The sequence below is a fragment of the Ovis canadensis genome, chromosome 3, assembly GCF_042477335.2.
Source record: "Ovis canadensis isolate MfBH-ARS-UI-01 breed Bighorn chromosome 3, ARS-UI_OviCan_v2, whole genome shotgun sequence".
Lineage (NCBI taxonomy): Eukaryota > Metazoa > Chordata > Mammalia > Artiodactyla > Bovidae > Ovis > Ovis canadensis.
In genome coordinates this window covers 211806728-211821136 of record NC_091247.1, presented here as the reverse complement: position 1 = coordinate 211821136, position 14409 = coordinate 211806728, and positions in this window count along the sequence as shown.

Sequence of the window (14409 nt, the reverse complement as noted above, 5' to 3'; positions counted from 1 at the left end):
GGAGACACAGATGTCGTTTGGATCCCATGGTTGGGCAGTTACCCTGGAGGAGGAAATGGCAACCCACTGCAGTATTCCTGCCTGAAAAATCCCATGGACAGAGGAGCCTGGTGGCCTACAGTCCATGGGGTGGCAAAAGAGTCGGATATGACTTAGTGACTAAACAACAATGGCAAACTTTTTGTGTCTAGTCCAATGAGTTCATCCTACCAATCAGGGAGCCAAAAGACTAATTTTAGTCTAAATACAATGTTCTCTGGAAAAACTTCTGCTTTATAGAATTTTAGCAATGTTTATCATGATCTGGATATAACAGATTAACATCCTATGACTTATATTCATCTCAGTTCAGTCAGTCAGTTCAGTCACTCAGTCGTGTCCAACTCTTTGCGATCCCATGAATCACAGCACGCCAGGCCTCTCTGTCCATCACCAACTCCCGGAGTTCACTCAGACTCATGTCTGTCGAGTCGGTGATGCCATCCAGCCATCTCATCCTCTATCGTCCCCTTCTCCTCCTGCCCCCAATCCCTCCCATCCTTAGAGGCTTCTCCAATGAGTCAACACTTCGCATGAGGTGGCCAACATATTGGGAGTTTCAGCTTTAGCATCAGTCCTTCCGAAGAACACCCAGGGCTGATCTCCTTTAGAATGGACTGGTTGGATCTCCCTGCAGTCCACGGGACTCTCAAGAGTCTTCTGCAACACCACGGTTCAAAAGCATCAATTCTTCAGCGCTCAGCTTTCTTTATAGTCCAACTCTCACATTCATACATGACTACTGGAAAAACCATAGCTTTGACTAGACAGACCTTTGTTGGCAAAGTAATGTCTCTGCTTTTTATTATGCTGTCTAGGTTGTTCATAACTTTCCTTCCAAGGGTCAAGCGTCTTTAAATTTCATGGATGCAGTCACCATCGGCGGTGATTTTTTACACATATAAAGAGAATTTTAACACTCCGAAAAGTGTACTTAACTGAAGTTTAAAATTTTTTTTTTCTTTTACTGGAGGATAATTGCCCTACAATGTTGTGGTGGTTTCTGCTGAATGTCAGCTTGAATCAGTGATAAGTATGTATCCTTTCCCTTTTGAGCCTTCCTCCCCCGTCTCCATTCCACCCCTCTAGGTCGTCACAGAGCACCAGGCTGGGCTGTCTGTTATACTGCAGCTCCCCGCTAGTTATCTGTTTTATGCATGACAATCCATATATGTCAATGCTATTTTCTCACTTTGCCCCACCCTCCCCTTCCCCTCTGTGTCCACCAGACCATTGTCTACATCTGCGTCTCCTCTTCTTCTCTGTAAGTAGGTTCATTGGTACTATTTTTTAGATTTCATATATAAAATTTATTTTTCTTTTTCTGACTTCACTCTGTATAACAGGCTCCTGGTTCATTCACCCCACTATAACTGAACTAAATTTATTTCTTTTAAATGAAGTTTAATAGAGGCAAAAGAGCTGATCCTGCAGGAGAAAGAGAACATGGGCAAATATCAGAAAGGTCCTAGACATCCAGGCATATATTTCAGGGTCCTTTTTCCATCATGAAGAACATGCTTTGTCTTTAGAGCATGAACCACCAAGATGTGTGTGGAAATCTCAGTCTCTGGGAAATCAAGGCACAAGTTTGCTAAAAGACTTTTCTTCCCCCACTGGTCACACAGCCAAATCCTACCTGTGTAACCAGGGAAGCCTGGTATAGACCAGCAGTCTATACATTTTTAGCAAAAAAAATGTAGTCAAACTGACATAGGCCAAATACATGTGTTTCTGGCACATTAAACCTCACCTTATAAGTCACTAGCTCATCCATCTCTTTCCTGCCAATGTTTTCAGGGGCTGCTGGATAAAACCATTGTTGTTGTTTAGTCACTAAGTTGTGTTCAACTTTTTTGCAACCTGCATGAACCGTAGACTACCAGGCTCTTCTGTCCATGGGATTTCCCAGAAAGGAATACTGGAGCGGCTTGCCTTTTCCTTCTCCAGGGGATTTTCCTGACCCAGGGATTGAAACTGTGTCTCCTACATTGGCAGGTAGTTTCTTACCATAAAACTACCATAGAGTTTAGAGTTACCATAAAATAGCTGTAAGTGAGCACTCTCCAATATTCAGTAACCTATACAATATTCAATAACCGAACGAACCAAATTTCCCAGGGAACCAAAATTCTGGTTTCTGACTGCATTCAATCCAGAGCAAGACCCATTTTATCAAACTCTCCCCCAAGTCTCCAAGCACAAGGCCAGGTCCTGTGACTGCAACAGACCCTTCTTAATCCCTTTCTACTGATATTCTCTGCTGTGTGGGATAAAGCTGATTTATAGCTGAACAGGACCAGACAAGACCAGATAAGATGCAGCCTTATCTTTGGCAATTCTTGGTTATCTGACTTTGAATCTTGGTTTAAAAAGGGCAATAGAATTTATACTGTGCTAAAAATGAAGGGTAACAGAATTTATAACTTGATATTCAAATAGGAAACTCTTATGGTGACCCTTAGACCAGTTCATTGATGGACAGTTTCTGACTGGCACAACCAGTTAGACAGCCTGAACTGACAAGTGTGACTGTGGGAATAAGAACCCAGAGGGGAACTTCTGCCTTGACCTTTCCCAGAGCTATGATTTCTTGCATGGATCCTGGTACAGCAAGTCCCCTACATACAATCTTTCAAGTTGCAAGCTTTCAAAGATTCCAGTGTCCGTTCACATGTCCAATCCCATATGTTAGTTCACAAGTCTGGCTTATGCTATCATGAGTGTACGTCCTCTACAAGTGGTTGTGCTTTTGTGTACTTTATTGTACTGGACTGTACAGAATACAGTAGTACAGCATCTTTATTTCTTGCCTGTTCACTTGATGCTGGCCCCTGTATGCCAGTCATTGTACTGTACTACTGTACTTTCTGTACTGTAAGATTTAAAATGTTTTCTTTCTTTGTTTTTGTTATATGTTCTTTGAGTGAAAAGTATTATAAACCTATTATGGTATAGTGCTATATAGCTGATTGTGATAGCTGGATACCCAGGCTAATTTTGTTGGACTTACAAATGTGCTCTTAAAATGGAACACATTTGTATGAAGTGAACTTACTGTAGTTCAGTTCAGAGGCAGGACACAGACCATGTGTGAAGAAGAACCCTAAGTGATTGCCCCTGGAAGTCTCCAGCAACCCAGATGCTTGCCTGCATTCTCTCCCTCGTGCTCCACTGTTATCTGTGACCTTTAGATAAAAGCCTTCCATGAGGATGCTCTTTGGAGTCTTGCCATTGCTTGCAAATATCCAAGCTGGCAAAAAACCTTGCACACGCGGGTTCCCATGGTGTGTAGCATCCCCAGATGTAGGGGCTTCCCCAGTGACTCACTGGTCAGTGGGTGACTCACTGGCTGCAATGTAGGAAACTTGCAAGAGAGATGAGTTCCATTCTTGGGTTGGGAAGATCCCCTGGAGAAGGAAATAGCAACCCACTCCAGGATTCTTGCCTGGGAAATTCCATGGACAGAGGGGCCAAAGTCCTTACAATGATCTACAAGTGTTACCTAGTTACTACTTGTCACCTTGCTGTGTCATTTACTCAGCTCCAGTCATTTTCACCTTATTGCTATTTCTGGAACATACCAGCCATACTTTTGTTTTTCATTGACTCTTCCTTCTCGAGAGAACCCTCTTTCACTGGGGGTTATAAATTGCCTAACTCTCTTATCTTTTTGATACTCTGTTGGCTAAATCTCTAATCCACATCTAGCCATTGCTTACTATGTCTGATCTTGACCTTTTTATTATAATACAGCAGTTCACACCTCCATTCCTCACATCCTTGACCTTTTCTTACTTCTTTTTCTCTCCTTAGTACTTATTACTTTTTACACATTTACTTATTTTTATTGTTTATTACTATTCTGAGTGTTTGAGAATGTAAACTCTATAAAACCCAGTATCCTCCTCTATTTGCTTTACTAATGTATCCTAAGAGATAAAAATATTAGTGGGAATTGTAGGTCAATAGCTATTCAATGAATAATTGCTTCTGAATTTTAATACAACAAAAGTATGGAGAAAGAACATGTAAGGACATGTTGTTTTAAAATATACGTGGTACATATGGAAACAAAATTATGATGGGAAGCTTTGCCCTGGCACACATTATACCTGTGAGGTTCACTTCATTAAAGATTCATTAGGCTATAACAGACTATACAAATAGTAGGGAAGATTTATGAGCTTTGTAAATTATGCACCTCATAGAACACATAATTTCTTTTTCAAAATATAGAGTTAAATATTTTGTCATTATTTTAGAAATTACTAGAACGTTTAAACCAAAAGCTCAGTAGTTGGAAGAAAGAAAAATCACTCCTCTAAATATTTCTTGAACTTAGAAGAATTTCAAACAATAACTACAGAGTTCAGTTCAGTTCAGTTGCTCAGTTGTGTCTAACTCTTTGCGACCCCATGGACTGCAGCACGCTAGGCCTCTCTGTCCATCACCAACTCCCAGAGTTTACTCAGACTCATGTCCGTTGAGTCGGTGATGCCATCCAATTATCTCATTCCCTGTCGTCCCCTTCTCCTCCTGCCTTAAATCTTTCCCAGCATCAGGGTCTTTTCCAATGAGTGAGTTCTTTGCATCAGGTGGCCAAAGTATTGGAATTTCAGGTTCAGCATCATTCCTTCCAAAGAAATCCCAGGGCTGATCTCCTTCAGAATGGACTACTTGGATCTCCTTGCAGTCCAAGGGACTCTCAAGAGTCTTCTCCAACACCACAGTTAAAAAGCATCAATTCTTTGGTGCTCAGCTTTCTTTATTGTCCAACTCTCACATCCATACATGACCACTGGGAAATCCAAAGCTTTGACTAGATGAACTTCATTGGCAAAGTAATGTCTCTGCTTTTTTACTATGCTATGTAGGTTGGTCAAAACTTTTCTTTCAAGTAGTAAGCATCTTTGAATTTCATGGCTGCAGTCACCAACAGTGATTTTGGAGCCCCCCCCCCCCCCAAATAAGGACTGTCACTGTTCCCATTGTTTTCCCATCCATTTGCCATGAAGTGATGGGACCAGATGCCATGATCTTCATTTTTTGAATGTTGAGGTTTAAGCCAGCTTTTTCACTCTCCTCTTTCACTTTCATCAAGAGTCTCTTTAGTTCTTCTTCACTTTCTGCCATAAGAATGGTGTCATCTGCATATCTGAGGTTATTGATATTTCTCCTGGCAATCTTGAGTCCAGCTTGTGGCCCATCCAGCCCAGGATTTCTCATGATGTACTCTGCATATAAGTTAAATAAGCAGGGTGACAATATACAGACTTGATGTACTCCTTTCCCTATTTGGAACCAGTCTGTTGTTCCATGAACAGTTCTAACTGTTGCTACTTGACCTGCATACAGGTTTCTCAAGAGGCAGGTCAGGTACTCAGGCATTCCTATCTCTTTAAGAATTTTCCACAGTTTGTTGTGATCCACACAGTCAAAGGCTTTGGCATAGTCAATAAAGCAGAAGTAGATGTTTTCCTGGAAGTCTCTTGCTTGTTTGATGATCCAACGGATGTTGGCAATTTTATTAAAAATGATAGTGTCAGCATAAGCTAAATGCATGCAGTTTGGCCTAAACCCTACCCAGAGCAAACATCACTGTCTCAAATGCTTTTTTTTTTTTTTTTAATTGATGAGTAACTTAAATTTCTAAGAGATCTACTCACTTATTTAGGATCACACAGTTCAGGTGGCTGGATTATGACTTGAACCTTCTTATTTTCTCATTGTGTGAACTTATGCTAGTCACGTTTAGAAAAGACTTTCAGATTTAAAAAAAAAAAAAAAACAAAAACAAAAACAAAAACTGACCAACAGCCTGTCAGAGTTTCTGTCTCATTTTATTATTATTCTAAAAAATAAAAAATGAATTGGTGGTCATATTAAAATTCATATAGTGTTCCTGTATAGACTGAAACAAGATTTTGAAAGGTTGTTGGTGAATTACGACGCTGATCCCTGGAGGAGAAGAATTCAATCCGGGGCCAGAGACGAGGCCTGATCGCTCAGAGCTTTTGTGTAACAAAGTTTTATTAAAGTATAAAGGAGACAGAGAAAGCTTCTGACATAGGCATCAGAAGGGGGCAGAAAGAGTACCCCCCTGCTGGTCTTTAGCTGGATGTTATATAGTTATCAGCAGTCTGTTAATGAAAGAAAGGAATGTCTCAAAACTTAGAATGGCACCAGGCCCCTCAGCCATAGGATGTATTTGGGGATAATCTTGGCTCCAAATGGCTCATCTTGGGCCATAAAAGGATTAACTTGAATCTTGAAGAAGGGCAGAGCACCATACAAATAGTGTTATTTACATAGAATAGAGGAACAATATTGGAGTATAACATACTGAGCCAAAAGGCGGAACCGACTTGAAGATAGAGTTTGGGGTAAATGCATAGTACATTAGCATAGCTTAAGATAAACATTTCCATAAGAAAAAGGCAATGCTTAACAGGTGTCATGGCAACACAGAATTTTAAGAGAAACCTCCTTTGAAATTTGTATAGAGAAGGAAAAAATATCGCTAGTTTGTTTTCTCCTGCTGCTTAAGAGAGATAAAAATGTCTGACACTTGCAGGCTATTTCCTCCATTTGGAGGCCCCTGGCCTTCCTGCCTGTTACCCTCTCAATTTCATAGGTTGATACTTTTCCTTGAAAATGTAAATACTATAATCACTTTAAATATGAGGATAGGAACCCCTCCAGACCACGAAGTTCTTTTTTTTTTTTTTTTTAGATTGCTGTTTTTTATATGCAGAATTTTTATTTCTTTATTTGGGTCTTTGTTACTGTGCTGGCTTTTCTCTAGTTGCAGCAAATGGGGTTACTGTTCACTGTGGTGCATGGGCTTCTCATTGCATTGGCTTCTCTTACTGCAGAGCATGGGCTCTAGGGTACTCGGGCTTTAGTAGTTGTGGCATGTGAGCTCAGTAGTTGTTCCTGGACTCTAGGGCACAGGCTCAGTAGTTGTGGCACATGAGCTTAGCTGCTCCATGGCATGTGGGATCTTCCCTGAGAAGGGATCAAACGCATGTCTGCTTGCATTGCCAGGCGGATTCTTCATCACTGAGTCATTAGGCAGGCCCTGCTTTGTTTGTTTGTTTGTTTGTTTGTTTTTAGGAAAACAAAGATAACAGGTGGTTATGATGAGACATCATTAGTGTTTTCAGCCTCATGATATGAAGCTGGGGATGGAAAATCAATGTCAATTACAACATCGCAGTTATCTATGGTTGAAACAGAAAGTAGTGGTTTAAAACAACCACAATTATTTTTTCATTGAATAGATTTGACATATAACATTGTGTAAATTTAAGGTGTACAATATATTACTTTGACACCCATATATTGTAATATCATTGCATTGGTCATAATATTCATTACATAATTTAAACAGTATTGTTGTCTATATTCATTATATGAGATCAGTTCAGTTCAGTTGCTCAGTTGTGTCTGTCTTTTTGCGACCCCATGGACTGCAGCACACCAAGCTTCCCTGCTCATCACAAACTCCTGGAGTTTTAGAGGGAAAATGGTTGGATAAACATGAGGCAAGTTCAGTTCAGTTGCTCAATTGTGTCCAACTCTGCAACCCCACGGACTGCAGCACGCCAGAACCAACTTCCAGAGCTTGTTCAAACTCATGTCCATTCAGTCAGTGATGCCATCCAACCGTCTCATCCTCTGTCGTCCCCTTCTCCTCCTGCCTTCAATCCTTCCCACCATCAGGGTATTTCCCAATGAGTCAGAACTTGGCATCAAGTAGCCAAAGTACTGGAGTTTCAGCTTCAGCATCAGTCCTTTCAGTGAATTTTCAGGACTGATTTCTTTTAGGATAGACTGGTTGAATCTCTTGGTTGTCCTAGGACTCTCAAGAGTCTTCTCCAACACCACAGTTCAAAAGCGTCAATTCTTCAGCACTCAGCTTTCTTTATAGTCCAACTCTCACATCCACACATGAGTACTGGGAAAACCATACCATTGACTAGACGGACCTTTGTTGGCAAAGAAATATGTCTGCTTTTTAATATGCTCTGTAGGTGGGTCACAACTTTTCTTCCAAGGAGTAAGCGGCTTTTAATTCCAAGCTTTGCAGTCACAATCTGCAGTGATTTTTGAGCCCCCCAAAATAAAGTCTGTCACTATTTCCACTGTTTCCCCATCTATTTGCCATGAAGGGATGAACTGGATGCCATGATCTTAGTTTTCTGAATGTTGAGCTTTAAGCCAACTTTTCACTATCACTTTCATCAAGAGGCTCTTTAGTCTTTGCTTTTTGCATAACGGTGGTGTCATCTGCATATTTGAGGCTATTGATATTTTTCCCAGCAATCTTGGTTCCAGCTTGTGGCTCATCCAGCCCAGCATTTCTCATATACTCTGTATATGAGTTAAATAAGCAGGGTGACAATATACAGCCTTGACATACTTACTTCTTTTCCTATTTGGAAACCAGTCTGTTGTTCCAAGTCAGGTTCTAACTGTTGTTTCCTGACCTGCATACAGATTTCTCAAGAGGCAGGTTAGTGGTCTAGTATTCCCATCTCTTGAAGAATTCTCCACGGTTTGTTGTGATCCACACAGTCAAAGTCTTTGGCATAGTCAATAAAGCAGAAGTAGATGTTTTTCTGGAACTCACTTGCTTTTTCGATGATCCAGTGGATGTTGGCAATTTGATCTCTGGTTCCTCTGCTTTTTCTAAAACTAACTTGAGCATTTTGTTCACAGTGCACGTACTGAGGCCAAAGGAGAAGGGAGAGACAGAGGATGAGATGGTTAGATAGCATCACTGACTCAAATGGACACGAATTTGAACAAACCGGAAGATATTCGAACAGAGGAACCTGGCGAGCTGCAGTGCATGGGTCACAAAGAGTTGGACATCGCTTAGCAACTGAACAATAATAACTACACAGTCAGACATAAATATAAGCTTTTAATGGAAAGCTCATATAAATGTCTGGAACTTGCAAGCTATCTTCACTGGAAGAGAAGCATTCTAAATAGAAACATCATCATGATATACACAAAAAAAGAAGCTTTGAAAGTTGGAAACTGAATCTCCTATTAACATGTCACATGAAAAACTTCTTGCTTTCACCGAACTTTGATTTTCTTAAATATTTAGGATATAACGATCTTGTATTTGGGGAGGCATTGAGATGATACCTATATAAGTGTGATCAGGCTTAAACAGAGTACGTGCTCAGGAAATGTAGTAAGTACATAGATAGATACACAGGGTCTGCAGACTTTGAATGCGGCCAGAAAAGGAGGCTCAGTTCATGTTGTGTGTAGTAGAAGGTTCCTTTTTTCCCTTTCCAAACAGTTCACGAGTGTCTGTTGTGATAAATGTTCTACTAATTCCAAAGACGCAGGAGTCTTGTGGCTCATTGCAGGCGGGGTGTAAGTAGTAGTCAAAGAATGGGATGGCAACACAGAGCTGGCATGCCAGGATGGGGTATGCACAAGATGTTCACCTGCTTATCCTAAATTGAAAGTGAAGGGGTACGATGGGCAGGGCTCCATCACAGATTTTCTTTTTTCCTTTGTTCCAGTTCTTCATAAGGCCCTTTGGCCCTGAGAAGTCCACCTGATTCCCTTCTAGTGCCTGAGAGTCTATTCACATCACCATTTCTTTCAAGAGAGTAATAGCAAAAGTCTCTTTTGATATTTTATCTCTTTCACCTTTCTGGTCCTTTCAACTTTCAAGATAACGTTTTTAATGCTCAACTGACCAAGCCCATTTCCAAAAAGGCCCTTGGTTATTTCCCAGGCTTGCTTTGACCAGATTTCTGACAATTGTTTAGTGTTATCTTCTTTAATCCCCAAAGCAGTCCTGTGAGAAAAAAAATATTATCACTCTGTGTTTTACTTTACTTGAAAACCAGGGTTCAGTTCAATTCAGTTCAGTCGCTCAGTCATGTCCGACTTTCTGACCCCATGCACTGCAGCACGCCAGGCCTCCCTGTTCATCACCAACTCCCGGAGTTTACTTAAACTCATGTCCGCTGAGCTGGTGATGCCATCCAAACGTCTCATCCTCTGTCGTCCCCTTCTCCTCCTTCCTTCTATCTTTCCCAGCATCAAGGTCTTTTCAAATGAGTCAGTTCTTCGCATCAGGTAGACAAAATATTGGAGTTTCAGCTTCAGCATCAGTCCTTCCAATGAATATTCAGGACTGATTTTCTTTAGGATGGACTGGTTGGATCTCCTTGCAGTCCAAGGGACTCTCAAGAGTCTTCTCTAACACCACAGTTCAAAAGCATCAATTCTTCAGTGCTCAGCTTTCTTTATAGTACCAACTCTCACATCCATACATGACTACTGGAAAAACTATAGCCTTAACTAGACAGACCTTTGTTGGCAAAGTAATGTCTCTGCTTTTGAATATGCTGTCTAGGTTGGTCATAACTTTCCTTCTAGGGAGTAAGTGTCTGTTAATTTCATGGCTGCAATCACCATCTGCAGTGATTTTGAAGTCCAAAAAAATAAAATCTGTCATTGTTTCCATTGTTTGCCCATCTATTTGCAGTGAAGTGATGAGACCAGATGCCATGTAGTCATGTATGGATGTGAGAGTTGGACTATAAAGAAAACTCAGCACCAAAGAATTGATGCTTTTGAACTTGATGTTGCAGAAGACTCTTGAGAACCTGAATATACTTTGGAAGGACTGATGCTGAAGCTGAAGCTCTGATACTTTGGCCACCTGATACAAAGAACTGACTCACTGAAGAAAACCGTGATGCTGGGAAAGATTGAAAACAGGAGGAGAAGGGAACGACAGAGGATGAGATGGTTGGATGGCATCACTGCCTCAGTGGACATGAGTTTGAGCAAGCTCTGGGAGTTGGTGATGGACAGGGAATCCTGGTGTGCTGCAGTCCATGGGTTCGCAAAGAGCCGGACATGACTGAGTAACTGAACTGAACTGAGATACTCACACATTATAAAGCAATTATACTCCAACAAAAAATAATTTAAAAAAAGCAGGGAGGAGGCAAGAATATACAATGGAGAAAAGACAATCTCTTTAACAAGTGGTGCTGGGAAAACTGGTCAACCACTTGTAAGAGAATGAAACTTTCTAACACCATACACAAAAATAAACTCAAAGTGGATTAATGATCTAAAAATAAGACCAGAAGCTATAAAACTCCTAGAGGACAACGTAAGCAAAACACTCTCTGACATAAATCACATCAGGATCCTCTATGACCCACCTCCCACAATACTGGAAATAAAAGCAAAAATAAACAAATGGGACCTAATTAAAATTAAAGGCTGCTGCACAATAAAAGAAACTATAAGCAAGATGAAAAGACAGCTTTCAGAATGGGAGAAAATAATAGCAAATGAAGCAACTGACAAACAACTAATCTCAAAAATATACAAGCAACTCCTACAGCTCAACTCCAGAAAAATAAACGACCCAATCAAAAAATGGGCCAAAAAACTAAATAGACATTTCTCCAAAGGAGACATACAGATGGCTAATAAATACACGAAAAGATGCTCAACATCACTCATTATCAGAGAAATGCAAATCAAGGCCACAACGAGGTACCATTTCACACCAGTCAGAATGGCTGCGATCCAAATGTCTACAAGCAATAAATGCTGGAGAGGGTATGGAGAAAAGGGAACCCTCTTACACTGTTGATGGGAATGCAAACTAGTACAGCCACTATGGAGAACAGTGTGGAGATTCCTTAAAAAAAATTGGAAATGGAATTGCCATACGACCCAGCAATCCCACTGCTGGGCACACACACCAAGGAAACCAGAATTGAAAGAGACACATGTACCCTAATGTTCATCACAGCACTGTTTACAATAGCCAGGACATGGAAGCAACCTAGATGTCCATCAGCTGATGAATGGATAAGAAAGCTGTGGTACATATACACTATGGAGTATTACTCAGCCATTAAAAAGAATACACTCGAATCAGTTCTAATGAGGTCGATGAAACTAGAGCCTATTATAGTGAAGTAAGCCAGAAAGAGAAACAACAATATAGTATACTAACACACATATATATATATGGAATTTAGAAAAATGGTAATGATAATCCTGTATGCAAGATGGCAAAAGAGACACAGATTTATAGAAAAGTCTTTTGGACTCTGTTGGAGAATGTGAGGGTGGGATGATTTGAGAGAACAGCACTGAAACATGTACATTATCATATGTGAAATGAAAAAGAATTTTGCAACGATGAGGAAGAGTCAAGTTCCCTTCCCCAAATTGCTTTAGCAATGGAACTCTGATATAAGAGTCCAGAGAATGGATATTAAACAGTTCTCTACCACAAAATATAAATGCAAAAAATAGAGGCTGTGGAAGAAGCAGAAGACTTCAGAAATACTTACTAAAATGTTTCAGAGGTGAGATAAGGCACAGAAGGGGGTAGACGAAAGCTGTGGGATTATAAACCACTCCCCTTAGCTGGTCTGGGCTATTCTCCATAGTGCATCATTATCTCTTAAAATGAGGCTTTTCATTCAGTTCAGTTCAGTTCAGTTCAGTCACTCAGTCGTGTGCGACTCTTTGCAACCCCATGAATCACAGCACGCCAGGCCTCCCTATCCAGCACCAACTCCCGGAGTTCACCGAGGCTCACGTCCATCAAGTCAGTGATGCCATCCAGCCATCTCATCCTCTGTCGTCCCCTTCTCCTCCTGCCCCCAATCCCTCCTAGCATCAGAGGCTTTCCAAATGAGTCAATACTTTGCATGAGGTTGCCAAAGTACTGGAGTTTCAGCTTTAGCATCATTCCTTCCAAAGAAATCCCAGGGTTGATCTCCTTCAGAATGGACTGGTTGGATCTCCTCGCAGTCCAAGGGACTCTGAAGAGTCTTCTCCAACAACACAGCTCAAAAGCATCAATTCTTCGGTGCTTAGCTTTCTCCACAGTCCACCTCTCACATCCATACATGACCACAGGAAAAACCATAGCCTTGACTAGAGGGATCTTTGTTTGCAAAGTCATGTCTCTGCTTTTGAAATGCTATCTAGCTTGGTCATAAATTTTCTTCCAAGCAGTAAGCGTCTTTTAATTTCATGGCTGCAATCACCATCTGCCGTGATTTTGGAGCAGCGAAAAATAAAGTCTGGCACTGTTTCCAATGTTTCCCCAGCTATTTCCCATGAAGTGATGGGACCAGATGCCACGATCTTAGTTTTCTAAATGTTGAGCTTTAAGCCAACTTTTCCAGTCTCCACTTTCACTTTCATCAAGAGGCTTTTTAGTTCCTCTTCACTTTCTGCCATAAGGGTGGTGTCATCTGCATATCTGAGGTTATTGATATTTCTCCCAGCAATCTTGATTCCAGCTTGTGCTTCTTCCAGCCCAGCGTTTCTCATGATGTACTCTGCATAGAAGTTAAGTAAGCAGGGTGACAATATACAGCCATGATGTGCTCCTTTTCTTATTTGGAACCAGTCTGTTGTTCCATGTCCAGTTCTAACTGTTGCTTCCTGACCTGCATATAGCTTTCTCAAGAGGCAGGTCACGTGGTCTGGTATTCCCATCTCTTTCAGAATTTTCCACAGTTTATTGTGATCCACACAGTCAAAGTCTTTGGCATAGTCAATAAAGCAGAGATCGTTGTTTTTCTGGAACTCTCTTGCTTTTTCGATGATCCAGTGGATGTTGGCAATCTGCTTCCACGATCTTTTCTAAAACCAGCTTGAACATCTGGAAGTTCACGGTTCACATATTGCTGAAGCCTAGCTTGGAGAATTTTGAGCATTCCTTTACTAGCATGACTTTCATTAGAGTATAGCTATTTTACAGTGTTGTGTTAGTTTCTGCTGTACAATGAAATGAATCAGCTATATATCCCCTCTCTCCAGACCCCCACCTGCCCCCCTCCCCATCAGATTCTTCTAGGTCATCACAGAGCACCGAGCTCAGTTCTCTGTGCTATATAGCAGCTTCCCACTAGCTCTCCATTTTTCATATGGCTGTGTATTTATGTCAAGGCTAACACACCTGTCAGAATGACCACCATGAACAAAATCTACAAACTGGAAATGCTGGAGAAGGTGTGGAGGAAAGGGAACCCTTCTGCACTATTGGTGGGAATGGAAATTAATACAGCCACTATGGAGAAAGGTATGGCAGTTCCTAAAAAAACTGAAAAATAGAACTATCATATGATACAGAAAATCCGCTCCTGGGCACACGCCCTGAGACATCTTTTCTTTAGGTATATTTTTTCTCAGTTCTTGAAAGGGGCAATTAGGCATGAACTTTTGTAAAATTCACAAAAATTAGAATTCTCACTGTGTGTTCACTTTGAACCAGAAAATGTGCATGCAGTCACTATGAGAATATATACAATCAAAATGGCAGTATTC